Genomic DNA, 13198 nt, shown 5'->3' with positions numbered 1-13198 from the left:
ATATCATATAATTCGGGGCCAAGGTACTCTTAAGTTGTATATGGTGTATAATGTTCTAGAGATATTTGACAAACTCTGTCAATCATTTGGTAGGGATATTTATTTTTTTCTTTCTTTCTTTCTTTTCATTTTTTTTTGGTTTTTATCTTTAACTTTTTCCTTGTTCAAAGAATCTGTTTGTTGTTTCCAGTTAACCACATTTCACATATTTTCTTGAACAGACTCGGTTGAGAGGTTTCATATTACTGCATATCTTTTGTTTGTACTAGCTCAGAATATTTTAGAAGCTGAGGGTGTTTGATTTGAGGGTTTTCTTGATTTCCTGGTATACATGTGTGAGGTGCTTATTGATATCATCAAGCATTCCTTCCTGGCAAATTCAATGAAATTAAGCCTGGAGCTTATTCTGATTTTCTGGAAGATCTTTGCAAATAGGTAAAAGAGATATTTCTGGTCCATGCTTTTTCTTGTTTTCACCTGATCTGGGCGGACCTCTTGCACCTCACCTTCTGTCGTTGTAAACACCCCAAATTTACACTCACCTCCCCGACAGTTCCACCAAGCATGAACATCCAGCCTCTGAAATCGCTGGAGGGCAAAATGGTCATTTTTTTTAGCCCGGACTTTACAAAAGTCTAAATTGCATCTGCAACTCTCAAAATTTCTCTAATTTTATCTCAGATGTTTAAAATTTTACTCCTGACAGGAGACAGACATCTCCAAGTCTGGGTTCAAGGTTGCATTGCATAAGACATGACATTGCATATCATTGCATGAGCATTTCAAATCACTGCACTGCACAGCATGGCATTTCGAGGTCCAGAACTCTTGATTTCAAAATTTTCAATCCAGATTAGAATTTCAACTCTTTTCAAAATTGATTTCAAAACCCTGGGTCTTCAAAATTATCAATTTTTCCCATTTTACCCCACGAATCTGAATTTCAAAATATTTTCTCAGGAAAACCATCTGGATAGTTTTCAATATGGATTTCAGTCACTTCACCTCAGATTTTGCCCTTTTTAACAATTTCAAATATCTTTCTTTTACAAAATCGCCCTACAAGGGCCAATTCTTTCCAAAATTCCTGTTTTGCCCATTAGTCCAGATTTTATGAAAATTCCAAAAAAGAAGTTGTGGTTTTATCCTTATTTCAATAATGAAGCAATGTGGGACCCACACTGAGGTGATGTCACACAAGCTTTCCTTTTGAAAATTTGAATTTTGAAAAAACCCAAAAATATAGGAGCCTTGTCCCTTGGATTGGTGCCACTTGTCATTTCTCTCTCCTCCCATTTCCATGCCAAGTGTCAGTGTGGGGCTACCTTCAGAAGCCGCCACATGTCATCCCATTTATCTGCCATGTGTCACCCTATCCATCCTGCGCCATGTGTCATTTCAAAGAACACCAGGAGATGCCAACTGTCATAGGTTGTCCTGTCTAGAAAAAGTGGAGTTTGTCTCCTCTGAGATGGCGCCACTTGAAGTGTGTCTCCTGCAGAGGACACGTGTCAACCCCTCCTTCCTTCTAGAAAAGTAGCCTGACACATGTCTCTTCCTACTTTTCTCAGAAAAGTAGGAGACATGTATCACTCCTAAATTCCTACAGAAAAGGTAGGCTTGTCTCCTCTGAGGTGGCGCCATCTGGAGTGTCTCCTGCAGAGGACACATGGCAAGCCCTCATTTCCTCAGAAAAAGGCAAGTGCCATGTGTCGTTTTCTGCTTTCTTCAGAAAACTAGAATTTAAACATTCAAATCTCCTCATAGGTGGCGCAAATCCTGAACTTCTACCTTTTCTAGGTTATCTGAGATGGCGCCACATGGCTTGGCCCACCTTCTCTCCCCTCTGCCACGTGTCATTCTCTGCTTCTTTCAGAAAAAGTAGAGGACACATGTCTTCTCCCTACCTCTTTCAGAAAAATAGGAGACACATGTCACTCCTGGCCTTCTTCAGAAAAAGCAAACCATTTAAAATTCAAACAAGGCATTAGGTGGCGAAAATCCGGAGCTCTGATTTTTCCAGATGGCCTATGAGGGCGCCACATGTCCCTTCCCTCCTTCTCATCCCTCTGCCACGTGTCATCTTCTACTTCTTTCAGGAAAAGAAGGTGACACATGTCTCCTTCTCATTCCTTTAGAAAAAGTAGAGGACACATGTCCTCTCCCTACTTTTTTTCAGAAAAGTAGGAGACACATGTCACTGCCCTCTTTTTCCTCCCTCTTGCCACATGGCATTGTAGGAGCCACCCTGAAGTGGCACCACATGTCCACCCTCCATTCCTCCAGGGCCAACCTCCATTTGAATTTCAAACTCCCCCCTGAGGTGGCGCCATTTGAGAAAGCCTCTCCAGACAGCTGACACTTGTCCGCCACATGTCCAGACCTCCCTGCACCAAAAAAAGCAAAATTCAAATTCCTCTGAGGTGGCGCCTTCTGAGCCCACTGCTCTGTCCTTCTGACATGTGTCAAACACCCTTTGAGGTGGCACCATTCCAGGACTCCACTTGGCTTCATTTTCATTTTTTATTTTATTTTTAATAAAGGTAGCCCACCATGAGGTGGCGCCACCTGAGGACTCCCTACAAAAGGTAAGTTTGAATTTCAAATTCCAAGAGAGCACCCTCTGAGGTGGCGCCTTCTGGGAGCTCCCTGTAGAGAGAATCAAGCAAACTTTTGAAAAATTCCAAATTCCCCCTGCTGAGGTGTCTCACCCACAAAATTTCTATTTTTATTTTTTTCAAAAAATCAAAATAGCCTTTTGAGGTGGCGCCATCTGAGGGCTCCCTGCAGAAGACAAATTCGAATTTCAAACCCCTCAGATGGCACCCCCTGAGATGGCGCCACATGGAGGGCTCAGATCCAGCCTGTTTGAATTTCAAAAATTTTCAGAAAATTTATAAAAACAAGGGTTCACGCCCAGCCTGAGGAGATCATTTTTTTTTAGCTCTTGTGAACTTGGAAAATCCGACCTAGCCTTCCTAAAATCCGATTTTGAACTTTGGAAATCGTGCCCCCTTTGGCTCATTGAAGAAGGTGGAGTAGAGCTCGTGCTGTGGCGAATTCGATTCCAACAGAAGTCGATTTTTGTGAACCATCCGAAGCTTGTAGCGAAGGACGAAGGAAGCTCGTGATAGCTGCCCCTTTCAAGAGCTCCTACGCTGCGTAACGAAGCAAGGTGCACTTCCTTTCCCCTTGATGTGATTCCATAATTCGAATCGGGAGTCGTTTGAAGAAAGAGCTCATCCGAGGGATGGATTGAGCTATTCTCATAAAACGACATACATAAAATGTTTCATTATGCTTCCTTGATGATTTTTAACATGCATGTAGTTAGCTAGATTTAATTTGCATTTTATTTCATTCATTTAGTACATTTCATGAATTAATTAGGATTAATTTAGCCTTTATTTCAATTCTGCTTATTTTCAGTAGGTTTCTGTTTTTGTCAGTCAGTCCACACGTCATTTCATGCATTTGTTTTTTATTAAAAATCCCAAAAAAATTACGGAATGAGCCCTTAGGTGTCCCTGAAATTTTGCCAAAAATTCGGAGGCATTTGAATTTGTTTACTGCAGTAAACATTCAAAATGGCAAGTCGGGTTTTTTTACCCGGGATGCGTTTTGAAAATCATTTGCCGAATTGTAAAATCGAGATATCCTTCATGGGAGATCCGATTTTCGATCCGAAAAATGTTATGAACTCGGGAGAATGTCTAGTGTGTAATATGATTTTTTCAGATTTTTCAGATTTTGCTTTATATCTGAAAAAAATCCGAGAGTTCGGGACACGTGTCAGAGCCTAATTTGGGCCTCTGAGATCTTGGATCGACTTAGGGCTATGGTTTCTATTTGTGTGTTGCTACAAATCCGAAACTGTAAAAAATGAAAGTGGCTTACGAAATGTCTTATGTTTGCATCTGAAAGCCTGTAATTTTTAGAACAGTGTTGACCCCTGATTCGGATTTTTCTTGTCAGCCCCCCTGTTTTGCTACATTTGTCCGTTCTGTTAGTTTAGGCAGGAATAGTTATATTTTTATCTGTGTTTCCGTTGATCAAATGCCAAAGTCATAAACATAAAAATTGTTCATGTAGGTGTCGTGCATATCTCTGATTAATTTCATATATTTTCATGGCCGTTTTATATTTTTTTGGCATTTTACATCAGATTAAGGTGATTTTTACCTCTGTCAGAACTAAATCTCTGTTATTGAACTCACCATGGCTCAAATCCCGAGGCTATAAAAACCAAAAATGTTCCATTTCGGGTTTTTTAGCAGTCTGCAAAATATCAGAAGTTTCCATGGTGTAAATCTTGCATTATCATATTAGGCATTGCATTTGGTTCGGATCCATAGGCAAAATCCACCATTTTAGGACTTTCTTTGAATTTTGGCATTTAAATCATATCATTTCATGATTTTTAGCATTCTAGGCTGTTTATCAGAGTAGGTAGATGGTTCATACCGAATTTGGTGCAATTTGGAATCCATTTGAGGTTCGGATCATTCATAATACCAAAACAGGATCCCGCAGGACCCAGATCCAAGCGAAAAACAAGCAAAATTCGTTATTTTGGATAAATTGCAAAATGCCAAACTCTGATTTTACAGTCGCAATGCGTTTAGCATCATGTCATCATGTCACTTACTGCATCTCATCATCATTTGAGTCAATTCGAATTTTGAAATCTCAATTTTACCAAGTTTTCCTTCAAAAAACCCTGATTTTAAAGGTATAACTTTAATTTTAGGGGTATTTTGGTCATTTTGACCCCAATTCCGAATTTCAAACTGTTTTCCACTGAATTCCCTGCGTTTACATCATTTCAAATATCAAGGAAGCATGAAAATAGGGTTTATATCCAATTAAGTCCAATAATTTCATAATATTATTGGAAAATCTTGGAAAAACCCACATATTTGAGCTAACTTTATTTCAAGCTTGGCAGGGACATTCAAAAGAAGGAGTTGAAGTCTGCAATTTTCTTTTATTTCATTTATTTAGTGATGTAATAATGTAAATTTTGGAATAAGAGATTTAATTTCCTGCTTAGACTAGGATGCATATCATATAGTTTGAATTTATGCAAATATCCTGCTTATATGATGCATACATCTTATTTCAAAAGCACTATGGATGTTCACGAATGGCACGTGCACCAACTCTTAGGGAGTTGATGGACTCGGTGGGATCCATATTTACGGCCCTAGTCGGAATATGGACGAGACCCAGATCCATCATCTTTCTACTAGTCACATAAAGCCTACACTCTTAGGCTATCTTAAAAGGCACATCATATTTCCAAAGTTTTCAAAATCATGTACATCAAATCCACTAAGTTCTGAACATTTTCATGGCCACAGTCAGAATATGTGAAGGATTTATTTGGACTTAATGCACATTTTCCAACCAATTCCTCAGAAATCTTTTCAAAGTGCATTCATTTACTCATGTCATTTGCATCATGAAATCATTGATTTTCTCAAGATTTTCTCAAGAAAACTTCATTCTCAACAAATCGATTCCTCAAGAAACTCTAAGGATTTTTCAAAATCGGTTTTCCAAAGACAAGTTTTTCCACAGTTTTCCCTGGAAAATGATATTTTCTTAAGAGATTCAAAAGAGTTTTCCAATCTTTCTCCAAGATCAAAATCGATTTCCAAGTATTTCAAGGGTAAAAATTCCTAGGATTTCAATTTCCCAAGTTTTGAATTTCCTTCCCCAATGAGTTTTTCTATAAATTTTCCATTATTTCCTTAAGAAAACTCTCAAAGTCCAAGTTTTCCTAAGAAGTATTTCCCTTTTCAAAAGGTTCATCTTTTCTCAAGAATCACTTCCATTTTCCCAGGATTTTCAACCATTCATGATTTTCCCACAAGTTCATGAAATTTCCCGTGACTTCAAAAACCCTTTTTTATCTGAGTTTCCTGAGAAATTGACCTTTTTCCTGAGAGATTCTTTCCAACTCCAAATGTTTTTCTAAGCATACATCATGTTTTCCAACTGGCATTTTCCAGAATCTCATAGCACATGCCTGAATTCTCTGTGCATTTAGGATAGAACACAACTTTGATAATTTCGCTAAGTCAAGCATAGTTTTGGTCCTTGGTTCGATTACCCCTGTTAAAGGCGGCATGAACGGTCGAACCTCGTACCGACAGGTCGAGCCCCATCCCATGGATTTTCCCGCAATTTTCAAAACGGAGGCGAGTATTTCAAAAACAATTTCCAAAATCCGGTCAAGTTTGAAGCGCGAAAGCGTTTCCCCTCTCTCTCTTCCGCAAGGAAGGGAAGACGGGGGAAAAATTTCGCGACGATAACAGGTTTGGCGACCGTGATGGGACCTGTCCTTGTCTGACCAAAAAAAAAAAAGTGCTTGACTTAGTTCAATTATTAAAACTGTGTTCACAAAATGTCAGCTCTTTACTTTTGCTATCATGCGAACCTAGGAGCCTAGATTCTGACCTAGCTGACATTGAATGCATATAGCTTAGGCATGGTTTGGTAGGACCATATTGAGGAGAAATTTTCATGCTCACATAGACTTAGGTCTAAATACAACTCTCCTCAATTTAGGATCTGAATGCAAACAATGTATGCTTCTTCAAAGATTTTCAAAAGTCTATCTCTCTAGGACTTAGAGCCCTCTATTTCTTGCATGTGATCATTTTTTCAAATCTCCATTACCTATCATTACCCGGTCTTCACGTTGCTGGGCTCTCTTCCAGAACCATAGTTCGGGACAGAGCCCCACAACTGGGCCAACTAATTGGGTTAGCACCCCCCTACCACGTACCGCGGGCCACAGTCCGAAGTATATCGGTAGGCGCTCAAGGATGTTGGAAAACCTTACCTTAGAACCAGAGTTGAAATTCTATGCCACGTACCTCGGATTTCGATTCGGGTATATCGGCATAACTGGATTGGACAAAGATGATCTGAACCTAGAGTTAGGATTAGGGTCCTACAGCTGTTTTCAAATTGATGCATCTAGAGTCAGCCTTTTAGGGAGTGTTGAATGTGCATAAATGTTTGTGCAGGATGAGATTGTATGTATGATTTCCTCAATTCTTTATGTTTCCCAATGTTTTTCAACTCATTAGGTCTTTTTCCAAATATCCTTATTTTCCACGAGATCTTTTCTCAAACTCTGGGTGATTTTCTCAAATATCCCATTTCTTTCAAAACTCCAGGTGATTTTACATTCTACCTTTCTACTGGATCTCGAATTTCTAACTGCATTTTATCCTGCCTGCAAAATTTTTCAAAATTTCTCACATTTTCCTAAGTCTCATTCTGAGTCTTTCTCTTTTTCAGTTCGATGGCATCCAGTCAAATTGATCCTATCTTTCCTGAAGGTCACATCTCCTTCGAGGTGCGACAAGGTCGTCCTGAACATCGAGCCCTTAGCACCGGAACTTTCATTCCCCGGTGGTATTATTCCTGGCTAAAGAGCTTTTCCCGAATGTTCCCGGACCATTTGAGCGAGTGTGGATTAGAGTTGGCATCAGCAGTCGGAAAGCAGACCATCAATGGAAACCTGATCCATGCAATGGCAGAGCGATGGAATCCTCGAACGTGTACCTTCTGGTTCCCGTGGGGAGAGATGACTGTTTTAATGGATGAATTTTCAGAAATCATGGGGTTGCCAGAACCAGCTGGTCGACCAAGCGACCCATTAGAGCATCAATTCCTTATCAATGTCAAGGGTTTGGACCCCTGAGACTCCTTAGCTCGTATGACAGGCCGCCGATCTTGGCCTCTGATCCAGTTAGAAGGAAATGAATATGTTGACCTACTTGAGTTGTACCGCCAGTACAGGACCTTCGTCGAAGTCAGCTCGCTTTCAAGAACAGCCAAAGAAAAGATTCAGAATGCAATGGTTCTATGCACTGTAGGACTGTCCCTTTTCCCAGATGGACAGAACTACATGGACATCAGGATAATCCAACTTATGAGAAGATGGGGAAGTCGGCAAACCAATCGCCTCTCTATAGCCATGGCAGCGCTCGCCTTCCTTTATCGAGGTCTGACTCGATTCTCACTTGGAGAGTCCATTTTAGTTGAAGGATGCATCTACGCACTTCAGTCCTGGTTTTTCCAACAGGTTCCAGCCCGAGCAAGCTCTTTCAGATACAATGGTCAAGAACTCCTTCCAGTGGCGCAGTACCGATCTATGATCAACAACATTCAAGAGGATGACGTTGTTTGGGACTATTTTGATCGGCAAATATCTCCTCCCAGATATACGTACGCTTATGGCAAGCGGTTCAAGTTGCTGGGACCATTCTTCTGCACTTACTACCAACCAGAGAGATGTGTTCGACAGTTCTCTCAGAGGCAGCAGTATGTCGAAGCCCGACTGTTATCAGGAGTTATGGCAGAGTTCGATCTCACCTCCGCACAATGGTCCGGGGCATATCATTCTGCCCGCTACGGCTGGGATTCCTTTGTCTCTCTTAAAATCTTTCCAGGTCCTAGAGTGTCTGCCGACTATCGTGAATGGTGGCAAATTGTTTGTCCCCCCCCTCTTTGTCAGGATCAATAAAATATTATTTTTCTCATTTTAATAAAATTCTCTTTCCTTCTATTGTGGTTTGACGACCTCGCCTAGGTAACAAGGCATATTTTCGTTGTTTATTTCTTTTGCAGAAGGAATGGCAACACAATTGTCGTGATTCCCACGACGACTCAGTCCCTAGTAATGGGACATCTTTTCTAAATTGTCTACCATATTTTCAGCAAATATTTCTTCCAAGAGCTCAATTCCTTCATAATCTAATCAGGTCTTTGCCCTGCAGAGAGCATCCATACCATTTGATGGTTGAGACAAGATCAGGCAAAAGAACCACAGCATCCCAGTACTCGTCAGCCTCAGAAGAAGAGATGAGTTCCCCTCGATCTGAGAAGAGTCGAGAGCAGCAGCAAGAAGACGATGGCATAGACCCTCAAATGTATGCCATGTTCAGAAAAATGATGAATAAGATGATGAATGAGCAGCCCGGGACCAGCTCAGAAAGGAATCCATTCAGAGAAAAGTTTCATGGTCGTAGGAGTAAGAAGGCTCCCAAGAAGCAGATCCAGCCAGAAGAGATTTCAGATGAATCAGATTCCACTGAAAACACAGATGAAGAATATGAGGTGCCTCCGGCATTTCAGAAGCGTGGCCAAAGTAAAAGCCGCAGGTCAAAAAGCAGAGATAAAGAAGAGCCTTTGCAAGCGCAGTTTAAAGAAATGGCCTGAGTTGTCAAAGATCTGCAAGCCCGCGACAAGGGCAAGAAAGTCTTCACCAGTGAGGACTTTTATGACGGCTTAGAAGGGGATGATGATCTGGAAAATCTCCCCCGTAAATTCATCAAGTTTGATGGTTCTGGCGACCCAAAAGCGCATCTCGCCACGTTCTTTGCTGAATGCTCTCGGTTTAAGAGGGATAACCGAGCATTGTTTCTATGCTTCCACTGCAGCTTGGAAGGAGTTGCCGCCAAGTGGTATGCTGAGCATATCAACCCCATCGAGCTCAAGGAGTTCGATAAAGTTGTAAATCTCTTTATTGAATGCTTCTTGTTCAACACAGAAGCGCTGCCTACATTAAGTCATCTCTGCAATTTAAGGCAGAATGAGAATGAAAAAGCACGGGACTTCATTCACAGATGGAGATCAGCCTGTAATAAGATGAGAGATCCTATCTCAGAAAGGCATGCATTGTCCTTAATCCTCAACAATTTCTCGCAGCCGTTAAGAGGATTAATCTCCACAGCGCCGTCCAGGACCTTCATCGAGTTGACTGAACGAGCTGAATGGCTCGAGCTAAGTGTGGAAAATAGAGTCTATGAAGGCTTCACCTTTTCCAAGAACAACTCCCAAGGTGAGCAGAAGAAGAAAGCTCACTTCACTTATTCTGCCAGCAACAGCAACAAAGGCCGTAATCAGCACAAAGGGCAGAAGAAAGATTACTGCTACAGCTCAGGTAGTTCGAACCACAAAGATCAGAAAGCAAAGCCTGCTCCTCAGTTCAGCAAGCCTCCTCAGCAGGATCAAGGACCGAAGCTGCGCGAGAAAGCCAAACATGAAGGATGGAGTTACAACAGAAAGTTTACTTCCCTTGACCAATCACTCGAAGATGTGCTCGAGTACATGCTATCAAAAGAGATGGTCAAATTGCCCAGATTGGCCGATCCCCCTGTGCCCATGGGGAAATGGAAAGATCAGTTCTGCAAGTTCCACAGGACAGTGGGACACAACACTGAGAACTGCTTTGTTCTAAAAAATATCGTACAAGATCTCATTGAAAAGAATCTATTGGTAGAAGGAGAAGAAGAAGAGAAGATGGACATTCTCAATCACCCCTTCCCCTTGCACACCACAACAGTAGTGTCTGCACACCCCTTCCTACCACATGAACATATCAAGCCATGTTCTGCGCAAGATCTCCAAGTTCAGCATCAGGTAACGGTGCTACGACAAGCAGCTCCAGATTCCAAGAAGATGGACTTAATTTCAGCATTCGGTAAAATGAAAGTTGCAGAAGCACCTGTGAAGTCAGTTCCCAAATCAAAGGGAACTCCTGACTTCTTCAAGCAAATCGTTAGACCAAGGCCAGAGAATTCAAGTCAGAAGCCTCTGACTGCTTTATCCAATGTCTCCATCCTTGACTTGGCCAAGAATTCTAGCAAGCACCGACAAGTACTGGATGATCTGCTCAGGAAAATCAAAGTTAAGCCCAGTACCACTCCTGAAGACATGGCACAGATCGTGAACTCCGCCATGACCAATGCACCAATCACCTTCTCAGATGAGGACCTTCCAAAGCCTCATTCCTTTCATAATAATGCCTTGTATATTGTCGTTCGAGTCAGAGGAATGACGGTACCGCATGTGCTGGTCGATGGAGGCAGTAGCCTCAACATATGTCCTGAAATGACCGCAAAGGCATTAGGGATCAAAGATGAAGAATATATTCCAGATCCCATCACTATCTATGGGTTTGACAATCATGGTCAAACGGCCAAGGGCAAGATATTCCTGGAAGTGTTTATCAACTATTCAGTGCATTCAGTGCTTTTCCATGTGGTTAATGTACCACCAACCTACAACTTGCTGCTCGGTAGGACGTGGATTCACAATGCTAATGCAGTGCCTTCTACCCTCCATCAATGTGTGAAGTGGTCCAAAGGTGGAATGATTACCACAATACTGGGAGAAGACCCAAAAGAAAGGCTCCCGCAGCCCATGATTCCTCGGCCATCATTCAATGCAGATATTCCCAGCATCAGGGAAAGTGAAGAGATCAATCTCGGGAAGAATCGAGAAATACTTCAGGCACCATCAGAGCCATCTTTGCACACAGTAGCCATGACACGATGGAAAGGTCCTCAATTTTTCAAGGTTGGAGGTCGAATCGACTACAGCACCATTAAGGATCATCCCTTGTTTCCTCAATTCATGAAATCAAGAAAGGGATTTGATTTACTCCTGAAGCATGGCTATCAACCCTTCAAGGGACTCGGCAGAAACGAAGATGGCCGCATCGAGCCAATGATCCAGAAACATCGTCCCCACAGAGCAGGACTAGGGTTTGCCGGCAGAAGCTCATCAAAGAAGACTGTTTTTGTCAAAGGGGCACAATGAAGACCATTTGTTATTTCCTTTCTATTCTTTTCCAAATAAATGTCTCATTTTACCAATGTCATTGATCAATTCAATCAATATAATTCCAAGTTTCTTTGTCTATCTGGATGCCATCTACTCCCTTTTTGTCTGTCTCATCATTTTATAATTCAATGCCATTTTATGTATGGTTCTCTTCAAATGATTGCTTGTCTTACCATAGGCCGATTTGTCTGAACCAGATTTCTTCTCCAAAATTTCAGAATGACTTCTCGGACAATGAAGAAGCTCGTTCTCAATCCCAAGGCCTTTCAGAAGTCTACAGCAATTCACAGAATCAAAGCAAGCACCGGAAATGATAAGATTGCAAAGCAGTCAGATGATTGTGCTGAATACGATCAGTCCCTTCAGGAATTACCGGAGTTCGCCGCAGTTCAGAAGCAGGACAAACCATCTCCTCTAGTACAAGATCCAACTGAAGGTGTCAATATCGGTTCAGAAGAAGATCCAAAAATTCTCCAGATCGGAACCAGTCTGAGTCCAGAAGAAAAGAAAAGGCTTATAGATTTTCTCAAGCGGCATGAAGAAGTGTTCGCATGGACGTATGAAGACATGCCGGGCTTAGACCCCAAATTGGTCGAGCACCGTCTTGTCTTAAAGCCGGATGCTAAGCCAGTCAAGCAGAAGCTGAGAAAAATGGATCCCAGAATAGAACAACAAGTCAAGGAAGGACTTGAAGATCTACTCAAAGCAGGATTTATCCGAGCTATTGACTACCCGGATTGGTTAGCCAATATCGTCGTCGTCCCAAAGAAAAGCGGCAAAGTAAGGATCTGCATAGACTTCAGAGACCTCAACAAGGCAACTCCGAAGGATGACTATCCACTTCCAAGCATCGATCTTCTAGTCGATAGCACGGCAGGACATGCCATGTTCTCTTTCATGGACGGATATTCCGGCTACAATCAGATTAAGTTGGCCGCCCGCGACCAATCAAAAACCTCCTTTACTACGCCTTGGGGCACTTTCTGCTACACAGTTATGCCTTTTGGGCTCAAGAATGCTGGAGCAACATATCAACGAGCAATGGCCGTTATCTTTCACGATCAAATGCGCAAAATCATGGATGCGTATGTTGATGATATTCTCGTGAAATCTAAAGAGGAAGAAGATCACCTCGAAGCACTTGATCAAGTCTTTAAAAGACTTATTCTTTACAAGTTAAGGCTTAACCCGCAAAAGTGTGTCTTTGGAGTTGAATCAGGCAAACTGTTGGGTTTTCTGGTCAGTAAAAAGGGAATTGAAGTCGACCCGGCCAAAGCAAAGGCTATCATTGATATGCCTCCCCCAAAGAATCTCAAAGAATTACGTAGCCTTCAAGGACGTATGCAGTCAATCCGGCGATTCATTTTCAATTTGGCAATGAGATGTGAACCCTTCAACCACTTGCTCAGAAAAGGAGTTAAGTTCGAATGGGGACCAGAGTGTCAGCAATCGTTCGATCGAATCAAGAAGTATCTTCTTAATCCTCCCATCCTGAAGCCGCCAGAATTGGAAAAACCTCTTTTATTATACATCTCAGTTAATCAAG

This window comes from Nuphar pumila, chromosome 5 (assembly GCF_984573655.1).
Source record: "Nuphar pumila chromosome 5, dmNupPumi1.hap1.1, whole genome shotgun sequence".
In the NCBI taxonomy this organism is placed as follows: Eukaryota; Viridiplantae; Streptophyta; class Magnoliopsida; order Nymphaeales; family Nymphaeaceae; genus Nuphar; species Nuphar pumila.
This window is presented reverse-complemented; position numbering follows the sequence as displayed.